Below are 24,477 nucleotides of genomic sequence, written 5' to 3'. Positions count from 1 at the left end.
TGTAGAGAATTCAGTTTCCTACAATTTATGTTCTATGATATTTTTTGATCAGAAGCGTAGTTTTCGAGATATATCGAGATATTTAAAAGTTCCGAAGCCGCACCAACATAATAGAGATACAGAAACACCGTGGCCCCTTTCTTTGAGATAACTCTGCACTAGTGCGAGCCGCAAATGCCACTTCCAGCTTAGCTGTGCAGAAGAAGAACAACAAGAAGAAGAAATATCTCGAAATATGTCCGTCAGGCCCCTTCCCTTGAGATAAATCTGCAAATATCTCGGAAACGAAGCGAGCTATGGAAGAATGTTAAGAGACGTTTTTTGTAGAGAATTATGTTTCCTACTTTTTATGTTCTATGATATTTTTCGATCAGAGGCGTAGTTCTCGAGATATATCAAGATATTTAAAAGTTCCGAAGCCGCACCAACATAATAGAGATACAGAAACACCGTGGCCCCTTTCTTTGAGATAACTCTGCACTATTGCGCGCTGCAAATGCCACTTCCAGCTTAGCTGTGCAGAAGAAGAACAACAAGAAGAAGAAATATCTCGAAATATGTCCGTCAGGCCCCTTCCCTTGAGATAAATCTGCAAATATCTCGGAAACGAAGCGAGCTATGGCAAAATGTTAAGAGACCTTTTTTGTAGAGAATTAAGTTTCCTACTTTTTATGTTCTATGATATTTTTTGATCGGATGCGTAGTTCTCGAGATATATCAAGATATTTAAAAGTTCCGAAGCCGCACCAACATAATAGAGATACAGAAACACCGTGGCCCCTTTCTTTGAGATAACTCTGCACTATTGCGCGCTGCAAATGCCACTTCCAGCTTAGCTGTGCAGAAGAAGAACAACCAGAAGAAGAAATATCTCGAAATATGCCCGTCAGGCCCCTTCCATTGAGATAAATCGGCAAATATCTCGGAAACGAAGCGAGCTATGGCAAAATGTTAAGAGACCTTTTTTGTAGAGAATTAAGTTTCCTACTTTTTATGTTCTATGATATTTTTTGATCAGATGCGTAGTTCTCGAGATATATCCAGATATTTAAAAGTTCCGAAGCGGCACCAAGATAATAGAGATACAGAAACACCGTGGCCCCTTTCTTTGAGGTAACTCTGCACTATTGCGAGCTGCAAATGCCACTTCCAGCTTAGCTGTGCAGAAGAAGAACAACAAGAAGAAGAAATATCTCGAAATATGTCCGTCAGGCCCCTTCCCTTGAGATAAATCTGCAAATATCTCGGAAACCAAGCGAGCTATGGCAAAATGTTAAGAGACCTTATTTGTAGAGAACTAAGTTTCCTACTTTTTATGTTCTACGATATTTTTTGATCAGAAGCGTAGTTTTCGAGATATATCGAGATATTTAAAAGTTCCGAAGCCGCACCAACATAATAGGGATACAGAAACACCGTGGCCCCTTTCTTTGAGATAACTCTGCACTAGTGCGAGCCGCAAATGCCACTTCCAGCTTAGCTGTGCAGAAGAAGAACAACAAGAAGAAGAAATATCTCGAAATATGTCCGTCAGGCCCCTTCCCTTGAGATAAATCTGCAAATATCTCGGAAACGAAGAGAGCTATGGCAAAATGTTAAGAGACCTTTTTTGTAGAGAATTAAGTTTCCTACTTTTCATGTTCTATGATATTTTTTGATCAGATGCGTAGTTCTCGAGATATATCAAGATATTTAAAAGTTCCGAAGCCGCACCAACATAATAGAGATACAGAAACACCGTGGCCCCTTTCTTTGAGATAACTCTGCACTATTGCGCGCTGCAAATGCCACTTCCAGCTTAGCTGTGCAGAAGAAGAACAACAAGAAGAAGAAATATCTCGAAATATGCCCGTCAGGCCCCTTCCATTGAGATAAATCGGCAAATATCTCGGAAACTAAGCGAGTTATGGCAAAATGTTAAGAGACCTTTTTTGTAGAGAATTAAGTTTCCTACTTTTTATGTTCTATGATATTTTTTGATCAGATGCGTAGTTCTCGAGATATATCCAGATATTTAAAAGTTCCGAAGCGGCACCAAGATAATAGAGATACAGAAACACCGTGGCCCCTTTCTTTGAGGTAACTCTGCACTATTGCGAGCTGCAAATGCCACTTCCAGCTTAGCTGTGCAGAAGAAGAACAACAAGAAGAAGAAATATCTCGAAATATGTCCGTCAGGCCCCTTCCCTTGAGATAAATCTGCAAATATCTCGGAAACCAAGCGAGCTATGGCAAAATGTTAAGAGACCTTATTTGTAGAGAATTAAGTTTCCTACTTTTTATGTTCTACGATATTTTTTGATCAGAAGCGTAGTTTTCGAGATATATCGAGATATTTAAAAGTTCCGAAGCCGCACCAACATAATAGAGATACAGAAACACCGTGGCCCCTTTCTTTGAGATAACTCTGCACTAGTGCGAGCCGCAAATGCCACTTCCAGCTTAGCTGTGCAGAAGAAGAACAACAAGAAGAAGAAATATCTCGAAATATGCCCGTCAGGCCCCTTCCATTGAGATAAATCGGCAAATATCTCGGAAACTAAGCGAGTTATGGCAAAATGTTAAGAGACCTTTTTTGTAGAGAATTAAGTTTCCTACTTTTTATGTTCTATGATATTTTTTGATCAGATGCGTAGTTCTCGAGATATATCCAGATATTTAAAAGTTCCGAAGCGGCACCAAGATAATAGAGATACAGAAACACCGTGGCCCCTTTCTTTGAGGTAACTCTGCACTATTGCGAGCTGCAAATGCCACTTCCAGCTTAGCTGTGCAGAAGAAGAACAACAAGAAGAAGAAATATCTCGAAATATGTCCGTCAGGCCCCTTCCCTTGAGATAAATCTGCAAATATCTCGGAAACCAAGCGAGCTATGGCAAAATGTTAAGAGACCTTATTTGTAGAGAATTAAGTTTCCTACTTTTTATGTTCTACGATATTTTTTGATCAGAAGCGTAGTTTTCGAGATATATCGAGATATTTAAAAGTTCCGAAGCCGCACCAACATAATAGAGATACAGAAACACCGTGGCCCCTTTCTTTGAGATAACTCTGCACTAGTGCGAGCCGCAAATGCCACTTCCAGCTTAGCTGTGCAGAAGAAGAACAACAAGAAGAAGAAATATCTCGAAATATGCCCGTCAGGCCCCTTCCATTGAGATAAATCTGCAAATATCTCGGAAACGAAGCGAGCTATGGCAAAATGTTAAGAGACCTTTTTTGTAGAGAATTAAGTTTCCTACTTTTTATGTTCTATGATATTTTTTGATCAGATGCGTAGTTCTCGAGATATATCAAGATATTTAAAAGTTCCGAAGCCGCACCAACATAATAGAGATACAGAAACACCGTGGCCCCTTTCTTTGAGATAACTCTGCACTACTGCGAGCTGCAAATGCCACTTCCAGCTTAGCTGTGCAGAAGAAGAACAACAAGAAGAAGAAATATCTCGAAATATGTCCGTCAGACCCCTTCCCTTGAGATAAATCTGCAAATATCTCGGAAACGAAGCGAGCTATGGCAAAATGTTAAGAGACCTTTTTTGTAGAGAATTAAGTTTCCTACTTTTTATGTTCTATGATATTTTTTGATCGGATGCGTAGTTCTCGAGATATATCAAGATATTTAAAAGTTCCGAAGCCGCACCAACATAATAGAGATACAGAAACACCGTGGCCCCTTTCTTTGAGATAACTCTGCACTATTGCGCGCTGCAAATGCCACTTCCAGCTTAGCTGTGCAGAAGAAGAACAACAAGAAGAAGAAATATCTCGAAATATGCCCGTCAGGCCCCTTCCATTGAGATAAATCTGCAAATATCTCGGAAACGAAGCGAGCTATGGCAAAATGTTAAGAGACCTTTTTTGTAGAGAATTAAGTTTCCTACTTTTTATGTTCGATGATATTTTTTGATCAGATGCGTAGTTCTCGAGATATATCAAGATATTTAAAAGTTCCGAAGCTGCACCCACATAATAGAGGTACAGAAACACCGTGGCCTCTTTCTTTGAGATAACTCTGCACTATTGCGAGCTGCAAATGCCACTTCCAGCTTAGCTGTGCAGAAGAAGAACAACAAGAAGAAGAAACATCTCGAAATATGTCCGTCAGGCCCCTTCCCTTGAGATAAATCTGCAAATATCTCGGAAACGAAGCGAGCTATGGCAAAATGTTTAGAGACCTTTCTTGTAGAGAATTAAGTTTCCTACTTTTTATGTAGTATGATATTTTTTGATCAGATGCGTAGTTCTCGAGATATATCAAGATATTTAAAAGTTCCGAAGCCGCACCAACATAATAGAGATACAGAAACACCGTGGCCCCTTTCTTTGAGATAACTCTGCACTATTGCGCGCTGCAAATGCCACTTCCAGCTTAGCTGTGCAGAAGAAGAACAACAAGAAGAAGAAATATCTCGAAATATGTCCGTCAGGCCCCTTCCCTTGAGATAAATCTGCAAATATCTCGGAAACGAAGCGAGCTATGGCAAAATGTTAAGAGACGTTTTTTGTAGAGAATTCAGTTTCCTACAATTTATGTTCTATGATATTTTTTGATCAGAAGCGTAGTTTTCGAGATATATCGAGATATTTAAAAGTTCCGAAGCCGCACCAACATAATAGAGATACAGAAACACCGTGGCCCCTTTCTTTGAGATAACTCTGCACTAGTGCGAGCCGCAAATGCCACTTCCAGCTTAGCTGTGCAGAAGAAGAACAACAAGAAGAAGAAATATCTCGAAATATGTCCGTCAGGCCCCTTCCCTTGAGATAAATCTGCAAATATCTCGGAAACGAAGCGAGCTATGGCAAAATGTTAAGAGACCTTTTTTGTAGAGAATTAAGTTTCCTACTTTTTATGTTCTATGATATTTTTTGATCGGATGCGTAGTTCTCGAGATATATCAAGATATTTAAAAGTTCCGAAGCCGCACCAACATAATAGAGATACAGAAACACCGTGGCCCCTTTCTTTGAGATAACTCTGCACTATTGCGCGCTGCAAATGCCACTTCCAGCTTAGCTGTGCAGAAGAAGAACAACAAGAAGAAGAAATATCTCGAAATATGCCCGTCAGGCCCCTTCCATTGAGATAAATCGGCAAATATCTCGGAAACGAAGCGAGCTATGGCAAAATGTTAAGAGACCTTTTTTGTAGAGAATTAAGTTTCCTACTTTTTATGTTCTATGATATTTTTTGATCAGATGCGTAGTTCTCGAGATATATCCAGATATTTAAAAGTTCCGAAGCGGCACCAAGATAATAGAGATACAGAAACACCGTGGCCCCTTTCTTTGAGTTAACTCTGCACTATTGCGAGCTGCAAATGCCACTTCCAGCTTAGCTGTGCAGAAGAAGAACAACAAGAAGAAGAAATATCTCGAAATATGTCCGTCAGACCCCTTCCCTTGAGATAAATCTGCAAATATCTCGGAAACGAAGCGAGCTATGGCAAAATGTTAAGAGACCTTTTTTGTAGAGAATTAAGTTTCCTACTTTTTATGTTCTATGATATTTTTTGATCAGATGCGTAGTTCTCGAGATATATCGAGATATTTAAAAGTTCCGAAGCCGCACCAACATAATAGAGATACAGAAACACCGTGGCCCCTTTCTTTGAGATAACTCTGCACTATTGCGAGCTGCAAATGCCACTTCCAGCTTAGCTGTGCAGAAGAAGAACAACAAGAAGAAGAAATATCTCGAAATATGTCTGTCAGGCCCCTTCCCTTGAGATAAATCTGCAAATATCTCGGAAACGAAGCGAGCTATGGCAAAATGTTTAGAGACCTTTTTTGTAGAGAATTAAGTTTCCTACTTTTTATGTTCTATGATATTTTTTGATCAGATGCGTAGTTCTCGAGATATATCAAGATATTTAAAAGTTCCGAAGCCGCACCAACATAATAGAGATACAGAAACACCGTGGCCCCTTTCTTTGAGATAACTCTGCACTACTGCGAGCTGCAAATGCCACTTCCAGCTTAGCTGTGCAGAAGAAGAACAACAAGAAGAAGAAATATCTCGAAATATGTCCGTCAGGCCCCTTCCCTTGAGATAAATATGCAAATATCTCGGAAACGAAGCGAGCTATGGCAAAATGTTAACAGACCTTTTTTGTAGAGAATTAAGTTTCCTACTTTTTATGTTCTATAATATTTTTTGATCAGATGCGTTGTTCTCGAGATATATCAAGATATTTAAAAGTTCCGAAGCCGCACCAACATAATAGAGATACAGAAACACCGTGGCCCCTTTCTTTGAGATAACTCTGCACTATTGCGAGCTGCAAATGCCACTTCCAGCTTAGCTGTGCAGAAGAAGAACAACAAGAAGAAGAAATATCTCGAAATATGTCCGTCAGGCCCCTTCCCTTGAGATAAATCTGCAAATATCTCGGAAACCAAGCGAGCTATGGCAAAATGTTAAGAGACCTTATTTGTAGAGAATTAAGTTTCCTACTTTCTATGTTCTGCGATATTTTTTGATTAGATGCGTAGTTCTCGAGATATATCAAGATATTTAAAAGTTCCGAAGCCGCACCAACATAATAGAGACAGAAACACCGTGGCCCCTTTCTTTGAGATAACTCTGCACTATTGCGAACTGCAAATGCCACTTCCAGTTTAGCTGTGCAGAAGAAGAAGAACAAGAAGAAGAAATATCTCGAAATATGTCCGTCAGACCCCTTCCCTTGAGATAAATCTGCAAATATCTCGGAAACGAAGCGAGCTATGGCAAAATGTTAAGAGACCTTTTTTGTAGAGAATTAAGTTTCCTACTTTTTATGTTCTATGATATTTTTTGATCAGATGCGTAGTTCTCGAGATATATCGAGATATTTAAAAGTTCCGAAGCCGCACCAACATAATAGAGATACAGAAACACCGTGGCCCCTTTCTTTGAGATAACTCTGCACTAGTGCGAGCCGCAAATGCCACTTCCAGCTTAGCTGTGCAGAAGAAGAACAACAAGAAGAAGAAATATGGCGAAATATGTCCGTCAGGCCCCTTCCCTTGAGATAAATATGCAAATATCTCGGAAACGAAGCGAGCTATGGCAAAATGTTAAGAGACCTTTTTTGTAGAGAATTAAGTTTCCTACTTTTTATGTTCTGCGATATTTTTTGATTAGATGCGTAGTTCTCGAGATATATCAAGATATTTAAAAGTTCCGAAGCCGCACCAACATAATAGAGATACAGAAACACCGTGGCCCCTTTCTTTGAGATAACTCTGCACTACTGCGAGCTGCAAATGCCACTTCCAGCTTAGCTGTGCAGAAGAAGAACAACAAGAAGAAGAAATATCTCGAAATATGTCCGTCAGGCCCCTTCCCTTGAGATAAATATGCAAATATCTCGGAAACGAAGCGAGCTATGGCAAAATGTTAACAGACCTTTTTTGTAGAGAATTAAGTTTCCTACTTTTTATGTTCTATAATATTTTTTGATCAGATGCGTTGTTCTCGAGATATATCAAGATATTTAAAAGTTCCGAAGCCGCACCAACATAATAGAGATACAGAAACACCGTGGCCCCTTTCTTTGAGATAACTCTGCACTATTGCGAGCTGCAAATGCCACTTCCAGCTTAGCTGTGCAGAAGAAGAACAACAAGAAGAAGAAATATCTCGAAATATGTCCGTCAGGCCCCTTCCCTTGAGATAAATCTGCAAATATCTCGGAAACCAAGCGAGCTATGGCAAAATGTTAAGAGACCTTATTTGTAGAGAATTAAGTTTCCTACTTTCTATGTTCTGCGATATTTTTTGATTAGATGCGTAGTTCTCGAGATATATCAAGATATTTAAAAGTTCCGAAGCCGCACCAACATAATAGAGACAGAAACACCGTGGCCCCTTTCTTTGAGATAACTCTGCACTATTGCGAACTGCAAATGCCACTTCCAGTTTAGCTGTGCAGAAGAAGAAGAACAAGAAGAAGAAATATCTCGAAATATGTCCGTCAGACCCCTTCCCTTGAGATAAATCTGCAAATATCTCGGAAACGAAGCGAGCTATGGCAAAATGTTAAGAGACCTTTTTTGTAGAGAATTAAGTTTCCTACTTTTTATGTTCTATGATATTTTTTGATCAGATGCGTAGTTCTCGAGATATATCGAGATATTTAAAAGTTCCGAAGCCGCACCAACATAATAGAGATACAGAAACACCGTGGCCCCTTTCTTTGAGATAACTCTGCACTAGTGCGAGCCGCAAATGCCACTTCCAGCTTAGCTGTGCAGAAGAAGAACAACAAGAAGAAGAAATATGGCGAAATATGTCCGTCAGGCCCCTTCCCTTGAGATAAATATGCAAATATCTCGGAAACGAAGCGAGCTATGGCAAAATGTTAAGAGACCTTTTTTGTAGAGAATTAAGTTTCCTACTTTTTATGTTCTATGATATTTTTTGATCAGATGCGTTGTTCTCGAGATATATCAAGATATTTAAAAGTTCCGAAGCCGCACCAACATAATAGAGATACAGAAACACCGTGGCCCCTTTCTTTGAGATAACTCTGCACTATTGCGAGCTGCAAATGCCACTTCCAGCTTAGCTGTGCAGAAGAAGAACAACAAGAAGAAGAAATATCTCGAAATATGTCTGTCAGGCCCCTTCCCTTGAGATAAATCTGCAAATATCTCGGAAACGAAGCGAGCTATGGCAAAAGGTTTAGAGACCTTTCTTGTAGAGAATTAAGTTTCCTACTTTTTATGTAGTATGATATTTTTTGATCAGATGCGTAGTTCTCGAGATATATCAAGATATTTAAAAGTTCCGAAGCCGCACCAACATAATAGAGATACAGAAACACCGTGGCCCCTTTCTTTGAGATAACTCTGCACTATTGCGCGCTGCAAATGCCACTTCCAGCTTAGCTGTGCAGAAGAAGAACAACAAGAAGAAGAAATATCTCGAAATATGTCCGTCAGGCCCCTTCCCTTGAGATAAATCTGCAAATATCTCGGAAACGAAGCGAGCTATGGCAAAATGTTAAGAGAAGTTTTTTGTAGAGAATTAAGTTTCCTACAATTTATGTTCTGTGATATTTTTTGATCAGAAGCGTAGTTTTCGAGATATATCGAGATATTTAAAAGTTCCGAAGCCGCACCAACATAATAGAGATACAGAAACACCGTGGCCCCTTTCTTTGAGATAACTCTGCACTAGTGCGAGCCGCAAATGCCACTTCCAGCTTAGCTGTGCAGAAGAAGAACAACAAGAAGAAGAAATATCTCGAAATATGTCCGTCAGGCCCCTTCCCTTGAGATAAATATGCAAATATCTCGGAAACGAAGCGAGCTATGGCAAAATGTTAAGAGACCTTTTTTGTAGAGAATTAAGTTTCCTACTTTTTATGTTCTATGATATTTTTTGATCAGATGCGTTGTTCTCGAGATATATCAAGATATTTAAAAGTTCCGAAGCCGCACCAACATAATAGAGATACAGAAACACCGTGGCCCCTTTCTTTGAGATAACTCTGCACTATTGCCCGCTGCAAATGCCACTTCCAGCTTAGCTGTGCAGAAGAAGAACAACAAGAAGAAGAAATATCTCGAAATATGCCCGTCAGGCCCCTTCCATTGAGATAAATCTGCAAATATCTCGGAAACGAAGCGAGCTATGGCAAAATGTTAAGAGACCTTTTTTGTAGAGAATTAAGTTTCCTACTTTTTATGTTCGATGATATTTTTTGATCAGATGCGTAGTTCTCGAGATATATCAAGATATTTAAAAGTTCCGAAGCTGCACCCACATAATAGAGGTACAGAAACACCGTGGCCTCTTTCTTTGAGATAACTCTGCACTATTGCGAGCTGCAAATGCCACTTCCAGCTTAGCTGTGCAGAAGAAGAACAACAAGAAGAAGAAACATCTCGAAATATGTCCGTCAGGCCCCTTCCCTTGAGATAAATCTGCAAATATCTCGGAAACGAAGCGAGCTATGGCAAAATGTAAAGAGACCTTTTTTGTAGAGAATTAAGTTTCCTACTTTTTATGTTCTATGATATTTTTTGATCAGATGCGTAGTTCTCGAGATATATCGAGATATTTAAAAGTTCCGAAGCCGCACCAACATAATAGAGATACAGAAACACCGTGGCCCCTTTCTTTGAGATAACTCTGCACTAGTGCGAGCCGCAAATGCCACTTCCAGCTTAGCTGTGCAGAAGAAGAACAACAAGAAGAAGAAATATGGCGAAATATGTCCGTCAGGCCCCTTCCCTTGAGATAAATATGCAAATATCTCGGAAACGAAGCGAGCTATGGCAAAATGTTAAGAGACCTTTTTTGTAGAGAATTAAGTTTCCTACTTTTTATGTTCTATGATATTTTTTGATCAGATGCGTTGTTCTCGAGATATATCAAGATATTTAAAAGTTCCGAAGCCGCACCAACATAATAGAGATACAGAAACACCGTGGCCCCTTTCTTTGAGATAACTCTGCACTATTGCGAGCTGCAAATGCCACTTCCAGCTTAGCTGTGCAGAAGAAGAACAACAAGAAGAAGAAATATCTCGAAATATGTCTGTCAGGCCCCTTCCCTTGAGATATATCTGCAAATATCTCGGAAACGAAGCGAGCTATGGCAAAATGTTGAGAGACCTTTTTTGTAGAGAATTAAGTTTCCTACTTTTTATGTTCTATGATATTTTTTGATCGGATGCGTAGTTCTCGAGATATATCAAGATATTTAAAAGTTCCGAAGCTGCACCCACATAATAGAGGTACAGAAACACCGTGGCCTCTTTCTTTGAGATAACTCTGCACTATTGCGAGCTGCAAATGCCACTTCCAGCTTAGCTGTGCAGAAGAAGAACAACAAGAAGAAGAAACATCTCGAAATATGTCCGTCAGGCCCCTTCCCTTGAGATAAATCTGCAAATATCTCGGAAACGAAGCGAGCTATGGCAAAATGTTTAGAGACCTTTCTTGTAGAGAATTAAGTTTCCTACTTTTTATGTAGTATGATATTTTTTAATCAGATGCGTAGTTCTCGAGATATATCAAGATATTTAAAAGTTCCGAAGCCGCACCAACATAATAGAGATACAGAAACACCGTGGCCCCTTTCTTTGAGATAACTCTGCACTATTGCGCGCTGCAAATGCCACTTCCAGCTTAGCTGTGCAGAAGAAGAACAACAAGAAGAAGAAATATCTCGAAATATGTCCGTCAGGCCCCTTCCCTTGAGATAAATCTGCAAATATCTCGGAAACGAAGCGAGCTATGGCAAAATGTTAAGAGACGTTTTTTGTAGAGAATTAAGTTTCCTACAATTTATGTTCTGTGATATTTTTTGATCAGAAGCGTAGTTTTCGAGATATATCGAGATATTTAAAAGTTCCGAAGCCGCACCAACATAATAGAGATACAGAAACACCGTGGCCCCTTTCTTTGAGATAACTCTGCACTAGTGCGAGCCGCAAATGCCACTTCCAGCTTAGCTGTGCAGAAGAAGAACAACAAGAAGAAGAAATATCTCGAAATATGTCCGTCAGGCCCCTTCCCTTGAGATAAATATGCAAATATCTCGGAAACGAAGCGAGCTATGGCAAAATGTTAAGAGACCTTTTTTGTAGAGAATTAAGTTTCCTACTTTTTATGTTCTATGATATTTTTTGATCAGATGCGTTGTTCTCGAGATATATCAAGATATTTAAAAGTTCCGAAGCCGCACCAACATAATAGAGATACAGAAACACCGTGGCCCCTTTCTTTGAGATAACTCTGCACTATTGCGCGCTGCAAATGCCACTTCCAGCTTAGCTGTGCAGAAGAAGAACAACAAGAAGAAGAAATATCTCGAAATATGCCCGTCAGGCCCCTTCCATTGAGATAAATCTGCAAATATCTCGGAAACGAAGCGAGCTATGGCAAAATGTTAAGAGACCTTTTTTGTAGAGAATTAAGTTTCCTACTTTTTATGTTCGATGATATTTTTTGATCAGATGCGTAGTTCTCGAGATATATCAAGATATTTAAAAGTTCCGAAGCTGCACCCACATAATAGAGGTACAGAAACACCGTGGCCTCTTTCTTTGAGATAACTCTGCACTATTGCGAGCTGCAAATGCCACTTCCAGCTTAGCTGTGCAGAAGAAGAACAACAAGAAGAAGAAACATCTCGAAATATGTCCGTCAGGCCCCTTCCCTTGAGATAAATCTGCAAATATCTCGGAAACGAAGCGAGCTATGGCAAAATGTTTAGAGACCTTTCTTGTAGAGAATTAAGTTTCCTACTTTTTATGTAGTATGATATTTTCTGATCAGATGCGTAGTTCTCGAGATATATCAAGATATTTAAAAGTTACGATGCCGCACCAACATAATAGAGATACAGAAACACCGTGGCCCCTTTCTTTGAGATAACTCTGCACTATTGCGCGCTGCAAATGCCACTTCCAGCTTAGCTGTGCAGAAGAAGAACAACAAGAAGAAGAAATATCTCGAAATATGTCCGTCAGGCCCCTTCCCTTGAGATAAATCTGCAAATATCTCGGAAACGAAGCGAGCTATGGCAAAATGTTAAGAGACCTTTTTTGTAGAGAATTAAGTTTCCTACTTTTTATGTTCCATGATATTTTTTGATCAGATGCGTAGTTCTCGAGATATATCAAGATATTTAAAAGTTCCGAAGCCGCACCAACATAATAGAGATACAGAAACACCGTGGCCCCTTTCTTTGAGATAACTCTGCACTACTGCGAGCTGCAAATGCCACTTCCAGCTTAGCTGTGCAGAAGAAGAACAACAAGAAGAAGAAATATCTCGAAATATGTCCGTCAGACCCCTTCCCTTGAGATAAATCTGCAAATATCTCGGAAACGAAGCGAGCTATTGCAAAATGTTAAGAGACCTTTTTTGTAGAGAATTAAGTTTCCTACTTTTTATGTTCTATGATATTTTTTGATCAGATGCGTTGTTCTCGAGATATATCAAGATATTTAAAAGTTCCGAAGCCGCACCAACATAATAGAGATACAGAAACACCGTGGCCCCTTTCTTTGAGATAACTCTGCACTATTGCGAGCTGCAAATGCCACTTCCAGCTTAGCTGTGCAGAAGAAGAACAACAAGAAGAAGAAATATCTCGAAATATGTCTGTCAGGCCCCTTCCCTTGAGATAAATCTGCAAATATCTCGGAAACGAAGCGAGCTATGGCAAAATGTTTAGAGACCTTTTTTGTAGAGAATTAAGTTTCCTACTTTTTATGTTCTATGATATTTTTTGATCAGATGCGTAGTTCTCGAGATATATCAAGATATTTAAAAGTTCCGAAGCCGCACCAACATAATAGAGATACAGAAACACCGTGGCCCCTTTCTTTGAGATAACTCTGCACTACTGCGAGCTGCAAATGCCACTTCCAGCTTAGCTGTGCAGAAGAAGAACAACAAGAAGAAGAAATATCTCGAAATATGTCCGTCAGGCCCCTTCCCTTGAGATAAATATGCAAATATCTCGGAAACGAAGCGAGCTATGGCAAAATGTTAACAGACCTTTTTTGTAGAGAATTAAGTTTCCTACTTTTTATGTTCTATAATATTTTTTGATCAGATGCGTTGTTCTCGAGATATATCAAGATATTTAAAAGTTCCGAAGCCGCACCAACATAATAGAGATACAGAAACACCGTGGCCCCTTTCTTTGAGATAACTCTGCACTATTGCGAGCTGCAAATGCCACTTCCAGCTTAGCTGTGCAGAAGAAGAACAACAAGAAGAAGAAATATCTCGAAATATGTCCGTCAGGCCCCTTCCCTTGAGATAAATCTGCAAATATCTCGGAAACCAAGCGAGCTATGGCAAAATGTTAAGAGACCTTATTTGTAGAGAATTAAGTTTCCTACTTTCTATGTTCTGCGATATTTTTTGATTAGATGCGTAGTTCTCGAGATATATCAAGATATTTAAAAGTTCCGAAGCCGCACCAACATAATAGAGATACCGAAACACCGTGGCCCCTTTCTTTGAGATAACTCTGCACTAGTGCGAGCCGCAAATGCCACTTCCAGCTTAGCTGTGCAGAAGAAGAACAACAAGAAGAAGAAATATCTCGAAATATGTCCGTCAGGCCCCTTCCCTTGAGATAAATATGCAAATATCTCGGAAACGAAGCGAGCTATGGCAAAATGTTAACAGACCTTTTTTGTAGAGAATTAAGTTTCCTACTTTTTATGTTCTATGATATTTTTTGATCAGATGCGTTGTTCTCGAGATATATCAAGATATTTAAAAGTTCCGAAGCCGCACCAACATAATAGAGATACAGAAACACCGTGGCCCCTTTCTTTGAGATAACTCTGCACTATTGCGAGCTGCAAATGCCACTTCCAGCTTAGCTGTGCAGAAGAAGAACAACAAGAAGAAGAAATATCTCGAAATATGTCCGTCAGGCCCCTTCCCTTGAGATATATCTGCAAATATCTCGGAAACCAAGCGAGCTATGGCAAAATGTTAAGAGACCTTATTTGTAGAGAATTAAGTTTCCTACTTTTTATGTTCTACGATATTTTTTGATTAGATGCGTAGTTCTCGAGATATATCAAGATATTCAAAAGTTCCGAAGCCGCACCAACATAATAGAGATACAGAAACACCGTGGCCCCTTTCTTTGAGATAACTCTGCACTATTGCGAACTGCAAATGCCACTTCCAGCTTAGCTGTGCAGAAGAAGAACAACAAGAAGAAGAAATATCTCGAAATATGTCCGTCAGGCCAGTTCCTTTGAGCTGAATCTGCAAATATCTCGGAAACGAAGCGAGCTATGGCAAAATGTTAAGAGACGTTTTTTGTAGAGAATTATGTTTCCTACAATTTATGTTCTATGATATTTTTTGATCAGAAGCGTAGTTTTCGAGATATATCGAGATATTTAAAAGTTCCGAAGCCGCACCAACATAATAGAGATACAGAAACACCGTGGCCCCTTTCTTTGAGATAACTCTGCACTAGTGCGAGCCGCAAATGCCACTTCCAGCTTAGCTGTGCAGAAGAAGAACAACAAGAAGAAGAAATATCTCGAAATATGTCCGTCAGGCCCCTTCCCTTGAGATAAATCTGCACATATCTCGGAAACGAAGCGAGCTATGGCAAAATGTTAAGAGACGTGTTTTGTAGAGAATTATGTTTCCTACAATCTATGTTCTATGATATTTTTTGATCAGAAGCGTAGTTTTCGAGATATATCGAGATATTTAAAAGTTCCGAAGCCGCACCAACATAATAGAGATACAGAAACACCGTGGCCCCTTTCTTTGAGATAACTCTGCACTAGTGCGAGCCGCAAATGCCACTTCCAGCTTAGCTGTGCAGAAGAAGAACAACAAGAAGAAGAAATATCTCGAAATATGTCCGTCAGACCCCTTCCCTTGAGATGAATCTGCAAATATCGCGGAAACGAAGCGAGCTATGGCAAAATGTTAAGAGACCTTTTTTGTAGAGAATAATGTTTCCTACAATTTACGTTCTATGATATTTTTTGATCAGAAGCGTAGTTTTCGAGATATATCGAGATATTTAAAAGTTCCGAAGACGCACCAACATAATAGAGATACAGAAACACCGTGGCCCCTTTCTTTGAGATAACTGTGCACTAGTGCGAGCCGCAAATGCCACTTCCAGCTTAGCTGTGCAGAAGAAGAACAACAAGAAGAAGAAATATCTCGAGATATGTCCGTCAGGCCCCTTCCCTTGAGATAAATCTGCAAATATCTCGGAAACGAAGCGAGCTATGGCAAAATGTTAAGAGACCTTTTTTGTAGAGAATTATGTTTTTTACTTTTTATGTTCTATGATATTTTTTGATCAGACGCGTAGTTCTCGAGATATATCAAGATATTTAAAAGTTCCGAAGCCGCACCAACATAATAGAGATACAGAAACACCGTGGCCCCTTTCTTTGAGATAACTCTGCACTAGTGCGAGCCGCAAATGCCACTTCCAGCTTAGCTGTGCAGAAGAAGAACAACAAGAAGAAGAAATATCTCGAAATATGTCCGTCAGGCCCCTTCCCTTGAGATAAATCTGCAAATATCTCGGAAACGAAGCGAGCTATGGCAAAATGTTAAGAGACCTTTTTTGTAGAGAATTAAGTTTCCTACTTTTTATGTTCTATGATATTTTTTGATCAGATGCGTAGTTCTCGAGATATATCGAGATATTTAAAAGTTCCGAAGCCGCACCAACATAATAGAGATACCGAAACACCGTGGCCCCTTTCTTTGAGATAACTCTGCACTAGTGCGAGCCGCAAATGCCACTTCCAGCTTAGCTGTGCAGAAGAAGAACAACAAGAAGAAGAAATATCTCGAAATATGTCCGTCAGGCCCCTTCCCTTGAGATAAATATGCAAATATCTCGGAAACGAAGCGAGCTATGGCAAAATGTTAACAGACCTTTTTTGTAGAGAATTAAGTTTCCTACTTTTTATGTTCTATGATATTTTTTGATCAGATGCGTTGTTCTCGAGATATATCAAGATATTTAAAAGTTCCGAAGCCGCACCAACATAATAGAGATACAGAAACACCGTGGCCCCTTTCTTTGAGATAACTCTGCACTATTGCGAGCTGCAAATGCCACTTCCAGCTTAGCTGTGCAGAAGAAGAACAACAAGAAGAAGAAATATCTCGAAATATGTCCGTCAGGCCCCTTCCCTTGAGATATATCTGCAAATATCTCGGAAACCAAGCGAGCTATGGCAAAATGTTAAGAGACCTTATTTGTAGAGAATTAAGTTTCCTACTTTTTATGTTCTACGATATTTTTTGATTAGAAGCGTAGTTCTCGAGATATATCAAGATATTTAAAAGTTCCGAAGCCGCACCAACATAATAGAGATACAGAAACACCGTGGCCCCTTTCTTTGAGATAACTCTGCACTATTGCGAACTGCAAATGCCACTTCCAGCTTAGCTGTGCAGAAGAAGAACAACAAGAAGAAGAAATATCTCGAAATATGTCCGTCAGGCCAGTTCCTTTGAGCTGAATCTGCAAATATCTCGGAAACGAAGCGAGCTATGGCAAAATGTTAAGAGACGTTTTTTGTAGAGAATTATGTTTCCTACAATTTATGTTCTATGATATTTTTTGATCAGATGCGTAGTTCTCGAGATATATCGAGATATTTAAAAGTTCCGAAGCCGCACCAACATAATAGAGATACAGAAACACCGTGGCCCCTTTCTTTGAGATAACTCTGCACTAGTCCGAGCCGCAAATGCCACTTCCAGCTTAGCTGTGCAGAAGAAGAACAACAAGAAGAAGAAATATCTCGAAATATGTCCGTCAGGCCCCTTCCCTTGAGATAAATCTGCACATATCTCGGAAACGAAGCGAGCTATGGCAAAATGTTAAGAGACGTGTTTTGTAGAGAATTATGTTTCCTACAATCTATGTTCTATGATATTTTTTGATCAGAAGCGTAGTTTTCGAGATATATCGAGATATTTAAAAGTTCCGAAGCCGCACCAACATAATAGAGATACAGAAACACCGTGGCCCCTTTCTTTGAGATAACTCTGCACTAGTGCGAGCCGCAAATGCCACTTCCAGCTTAGCTGTGCAGAAGAAGAACAACAAGAAGAAGAAATATCTCGAAATATGTCCGTCAGGCCCCTTCCCTTGAAATATATCTGCAAATATCTCGGAAACGAAGCGAGCTATGGCAAAATGTTAAGAAACCGTTTTTGTAGAGAATTAAGTTTCCTACTTTTTATGTTCTATGATATTTTTTGATCGGACGCGTAGTTCTCGAGATATATCAAGATATTTAAAAGTTCCGAAGCCGCACAATCATAATAGAGATACAGAAACACCGTGGCCCCTTTCTTTGAGATAACTCTGCACTAGTGCGAGCCGCAAATGCCACTTCCAGCTTAACTGTGCAGAAGAAGAACAACAAGAAGAAGAAATATCTCGAAATATGTCCGTCAGGCCCCTTCCCTTGAGATAAATCTGCAAATATCTCGGAAACGAAGCGAGCTATGGCAAAATGTTAAGAGACCTTTTTTGTAGAGAATTAAGTTTCCTACTTTTTATGTTCTATGAAATTTTTTGATCAGATGCGTAGTTCTCGAGATATATCAAGATATTTAAAAGTTCCGAAGCCGCACCAACATAATAGCGATACAGAAACACCGTGGCCCCTTTCTTTGAGATAACTCTGCACTATTGCGAGCTGCAAATGCCACTTCCAGCTTAGCTGTGCAGAGGAAGAACAACAAGAAGAAGAAATATCTCGAAATATGTCCGTCAGGCCAGTTCCTTTGAGTTGAATCTGCAAATATCTCGGAAACGAAGCGAGCTATGGCAAAATGTTAAGAGACCTTTTTTGTAGAGAATTAAGTTTCCTACTTTTTATGTTCGATGATATTTTTTGATCAGATGCGTAGTTCTCGAGATATATCAAGATATTTAAAAGTTCCGAAGCTGCACCAACATAATAGAGGTACAGAAACACCGTGGCCTCTTTCTTTGAGATAACTCTGCACTATTGCGAGCTGCAAATGCCACTTCGAGCTTAGCTGTGCAGAAGAAGAACAACAAGAAGAAGAAATATCTCGAAATATGTCCGTCAGACCCCTTCCCTTGAGATGTATCTGCAAATATCGCGGAAACGAAGCGAGCTATGGCAAAATGTTAAGAGACCTTTTTTGTAGAGAATAATGTTTCCTACAATTTACGTTCTATGATATTTTTTGATCAGAAGCGTAGTTTTCGAGATATATCGAGATATTTAAAAGTTCCGAAGACGCACCAACATAATAGAGATACAGAAACACCGTGGCCCCTTTCTTTGAGATAACTGTGCACTAGTGCGAGCCGCAAATGCCACTTCCAGCTTAGCTGTGCAGAAGAAGAACAACAAGAAGAAGAAATATCTCGAGATATGTCCGTCAGGCCCCTTCCCTTGAGATAAATCTGCAAATATCTCGGAAACGAAGCGAGCTATGGCAAAATGTTAAGAGACCTTTTTTGTAGAGAATTATGTTTCTTACTTTTTATGTTCTATGATATTTTTTGATCAGACGCGTAGTTCTCGAGATATATCAAGATATTTAAAAGTTCCGAAGCCGCACCAACATAATAGAGATACAGAAACACCGTGGCCCCTTTCTTTGAGATAACTGCACTAGTGCGAGCCGCAAATGCCACTTCCAGCTTAGCTGTGCAGAAGAAGAACAACAAGAAGAAGAAATATCTCGAAATATGTCCGTCAGGCCCCTTCCCTTGAGATAAATATGCAAATATCTCGGAAACGAAGCGAGCTATGGCAAAATGTTAAGAGACCTTTTTTGTAGAGAATTAAGTTTCCTACTTTTTATGTTCGATGATATTTTTTGATCAGATGCGTAGTTCTCGAGATATATCAAGATATTTAAAAGTTCCGAAGCTGCACCAACATAATAGAGGTACAGAAACACCGTGGCCTCTTTCTTTGAGATAACTCTGCACTACTGCGAGCTGCAAATGCCACTTCGAGCTTAGCTGTGCAGAAGAAGGACAACAAGAAGAAGAAATATCTCGAAATATGTCCGTCAGACCCCTTCCCTTGAGATGAATCTGCAAATATCTCGGAAACGAAGCGAGCTATGGCAAAATGTTAAGAGACCTTTTTTGTAGAGAATAATGTTTCCTACAATTTACGTTCTATGATATTTTTTGATCAGAAGCGTAGTTTTCGAGATATATCGAGATATTTAAAAGTTCCGAAGACGCACCAACATAATAGAGATACAGAAACACCGTGGCCCCTTTCTTTGAGATAACTGTGCGCTAGTGCGAGCCGCAAATGCCACTTCCAGCTTAGCTGTGCAGAAGAAGAACAACAAGAAGAAGAAATATCTCGAAATATGTCCGTCAGGCCCCTTCCCTTGAGATATATCTGCAAATATCTCGGAAACGAAGTGAGCTATGGCAAAATATTAAGAGACCGTTTTTGTAGAGAATTAAGTTTCCTACTTTTTATGTTCTATGACATTTTTTGATCAGACGCGTAGTTCTCGAGATATATCAAGATATTTAAAAGTTCCGAAGCCGCACCAACATAATAGAGATACAGAAACACCGTGGCCCCTTTCTTTGAGATAACTCTGCACTATTGCGAGCTGCAAATGCCACTTCCAGCTTAGCTGTGCAGAAGAAGAACAACAAGAAGAAGAAATATCTCGAAATATGTCCGTCAGGCCAGTTCCTTTGAGCTGAATCTGCAAATATCTCGGAAACGAAGCGAGCTATGGCAAAATGTTAAGAGACGTTTTTTGTAGAGAATTATGTTTCCTACAATTTATGTTCTATGATATTTTTTGATCAGAAGCGTAGTTTTCGAGATATATCGAGATATTTAAAAGTTCCGAAGACGCACCAACATAATAGAGATACAGAAACACCGTGGCCCCTTTCTTTGAGATAACTGTGCACTAGTGCGAGCCGCAAATGCCACTTCCAGCTTAGCTGTGCAGAAGAAGAACAACAAGAAGAAGAAATATCTCGAAATATGCCCGTCAGGCCCCTTCCCTTGAAATATATCTGCAAATATCTCGGAAACGAAGCGAGCTATGGCAAAATGTTAAGAGACCGTTTTTGTAGAGAATTAAGTTTCCTACTTTTTATGTTCTATGATATTTTTTGATCAGACGCGTAGTTCTCGAGATATATCGAGATATTTAAAAGTTCCGAAGCCGCACCAACATAATAGAGATACAGAAACACCGTGGCCCCTTTCTTTGAGATAACTCTGCACTGTTGCGAGCTGTAAATGCCACTTCCAGCTTAGCTGTGCAGAAGAAGAACAACAAGAAGAAGAAATATCTCGAAATATGTCCGTCAGGCCCCTTCCCTTGAGATATATCTGCAAATATCTCGGAAACGAAGCGAGCTATGGCAAAATGTTAAGAGACCTTTTTTGTAGAGAATTATGCTTCCTACAATTTATGTTCTATGATATTTTTTGATCAGATGCGTAGTTCTCGAGATATATCAAGATATTTAAAAGTTCCGAAGCCGCACCAACATAATAGAGATACAGAAACACCGTGGCCCCTTTCTTTGAGATAACTCTGCACTAGTGCGAGCCGCAAATGCCACTTCCAGCTTAGCTGTGCAGAAGAAGAACAACAAGAAGAAGAAATATCTCGAAATATGTCCGTCAGGCCCCTTCCCTTGAGATAAATCTGCAAATATCTCGGAAACGAAGCGAGCTATGGCAAAATGTTAAGAGACCTTTTCTGTAGAGAATTATGTTTCCTACTTTTTATGTTCTATGATATTTTTTGATCAGATGCGTAGTTCTCGAGATATATCAAGATATTTAAAAGTTCCGAAGCCGCACCAACATAATAGAGATACAGAAACACCGTGGCCCCTTTCTTTGAGATAACTCTGCACTATTGCGAGCTGCAAATGCCACTTCCAGCTTAGCTGTGCAGAGGAAGAACAACAAGAAGAAGAAGTATCTCGAAATATGTCCGTCAGGCCCGTTCCTTTGAGCTGAATCTGCAAATATCTCGGAATCGAAGCGAGCTATGGCAAAATGTTAAGAGACGTTTTTTGTAGAGAATTATGTTTCCTACAATTTATGCTCTATGATATTTTTTGATCAGAAGCGTAGTTTTCGAGATATATCGAGATATTTAAAAGTTCCGAAGCAGCACCAACATAATAGAGATACAGAAACACCGTGGCCCCTTTCTTTGAGATAACTCTGCACTAGTGCGAGCCGCAAATGCCACTTCCAGCTTAGCTGTGCAGAAGAAGAACAACAAGAAGAAGAAATATCTCGAAATATGTCCGACAGGCCCCTTCCCTTGAGATAAATCTGCAAATATCTCGGAAACGAAGCGAGCTATGGCGAAATGTTAAGAGACCTTTTTTGTAGAGAATTAAGTTTCCTACTTTTTATCTTGTATGATATTTTTTGATCAGATGCGTAGTTCTCGAAATATATCAAGATATTTAAAAGTTCCGAAGCCGCACCAACATAATAGAGATACAGAAACACCGTGGCCCCTCTCTTTGAGATAACTCTGCACTAGTGCGAGCCGCAAATGCCACTTCCAGCTTAGCTGTGCAGAAGAAGAACAACAAGAAGAAGAAATATCTCGAAATATGTCCGACAGGCCCCTTCCCTTGAGATAAATCTGCAAATATCTCGGAAACGAAGCGAGCTATGGCAAAATGTTAAGAGACCTTTTTTGTAGAGAATTATGTTTTCTACAATTTATGTTCTATGATATTTTTTGATCAGAAGCGTAGTTTTCGAGATATATCGAGATATTTAAAAGTTCCGAAGCCGCACCAACATAATAGAGATACAGAAACACCGTGGCCCCTTTCTTTGAGATAACTCTGCACTATTGCGAGCTGCAAATGCCACTTCCAGCTTAGCTGTGCAGAGGAAGAACAACAAGAAGAAGAAATATCTCGAAATATGTCCGTCAGGCCAGTTCCTTTGAGCTGAATCTGCAAATATCTCGGAAACGAAGCGAGCTATGGCAAAATGTTAAGAGACGTTTTTTGTAGAGAATTATGTTTCCTACAATTTATGTTCTATGATATTTTTTGATCAGAAGCGTAGTTTTCGAGATATATCGAGATATTTAAAAGTTCCGAAGCCGCACCAACATAATAGGGATACAGAAACACCGTGGCCCCTTTCTTTGAGATAACTCTGCACTAGTGCGAGCCGCAAATGCCACTTCCAGCTTAGCTGTGCAGAAGAAGAACAACAAGAAGAAGAAATATCTCGAAATATGTCCGTCAGGCCCCTTCCCTTGAGATAAATCTGCAAATATCTCGGAAACGAAGCGAGCTATGGCAAAATGTTAAGAGACCTTTTTTGTAGAGAATTATGTTTTCTACAATTTATGTTCTATGATATTTTTTGATCAGAAGCGTAGTTTTCGAGATATATCGAGATATTTAAAAGTTCCGAAGCCGCACCAACATAATAGAGATACAGAAACACCGTGGCCCCTTTCTTTGAGATAACTCTGCACTAGTGCGAGCTGTAAATGCCACTTCCAGCTTAGCTGTGCAGAAGAAGAACAACAAGAAGAAGAAATATCTCGAAATATGTCCGTCAGGCCCCTTCCCTTGAGATATATCTGCAAATATCTCGGAAACGAAGCGAGCTATGGCAAAATGTTAAGAGACCTTTTTTGTAGAGAATTATGCTTCCTACAATTTATGTTCTATGATATTTTTTGATCAGATGCGTAGTTCTCGAGATATATCAAGATATTTAAAAGTTCCGAAGCCGCACCAACATAATAGAGATACAGAAACACCGTGGCCCCTTTCTTTGAGATAACTCTGCACTAGTGCGAGCCGCAAATGCCACTTCCAGCTTAGCTGTGCAGAAGAAGAACAACAAGAAGAAGAAATATCTCGAAATATGTCCGACAGGCCCCTTCCCTTGAGATAAATCTGCAAATATCTCGGAAACGAAGCGAGCTATGGCGAAATGTTAAGAGACCTTTTTTGTAGAGAATTAAGTTTCCTACTTTTTATCTTGTATGATATTTTTTGATCAGATGCGTAGTTCTCGAAATATATCAAGATATTTAAAAGTTCCGAAGCCGCACCAACATAATAGAGATACAGAAACACCGTGGCCCCTCTCTTTGAGATAACTCTGCACTATTGCGAGCTGCAAATGCCACTTCCAGCTTAGCTGTGCAGAGGAAGAACAACAAGAAGAAGAAATATCTCGAAATATGTCCGTCAGGCCAGTTCCTTTGAGCTGAATCTGCAAATATCTCGGAAACGAAGCGAGCTATGGCAAAATGTTAAGAGACGTTTTTTGTAGAGAATTATGTTTCCTACAATTTATGTTCTATGATATTTTTTGATCAGAAGCGTAGTTTTCGAGATATATCGAGATATTTAAAAGTTCCGAAGCCGCACCAACATAATAGGGATACAGAAACACCGTGGCCCCTTTCTTTGAGATAACTCTGCACTATTGCGCGCTGCAAATGCCACTTCCAGCTTAGCTGTGCAGAAGAAGAACAACAAAAAGAAGAAATATCTCGAAATATTTCCGTCAGGCCCCTTCCCTTGAGATAAATCTGCAAATATCTCGGAAAGGAAGCGAGCTATGGCAAAATGTTAAGAGACCTTTTTTGTAGAGAATTATGTTTTCTACAATTTATGTTCTATGATATTTTTTGATCAGAAGCGTAGTTTTCGAGATATATCGAGATATTTAAAAGTTCCGAAGCCGCACCAACATAATAGAGATACAGAAACACCGTGGCCCCTTTCTTTGAGATAACTCTGCACTAGTGCGAGCTGCAAATGCCACTTCCAGCTTAGCTGTGCAGAAGAAGAACAACAAGAAGAAGAAATATCTCGAAATATGTCCGTCAGGCCCCTTCCCTTGAGATAAATCTGCAAATATCTCGGAAACGAAGCGAGCTATGGCAAAATGTTAAGAGACCTTTTTTGTAGAGAATT

This window comes from Osmia lignaria, unplaced genomic scaffold (genome assembly GCF_051020975.1).
Source record: "Osmia lignaria lignaria isolate PbOS001 unplaced genomic scaffold, iyOsmLign1 scaffold0002, whole genome shotgun sequence".
Classification (NCBI taxonomy): Eukaryota; Metazoa; Arthropoda; class Insecta; order Hymenoptera; family Megachilidae; genus Osmia; species Osmia lignaria.
Note: the sequence above shows the minus strand (reverse complement) of the source record.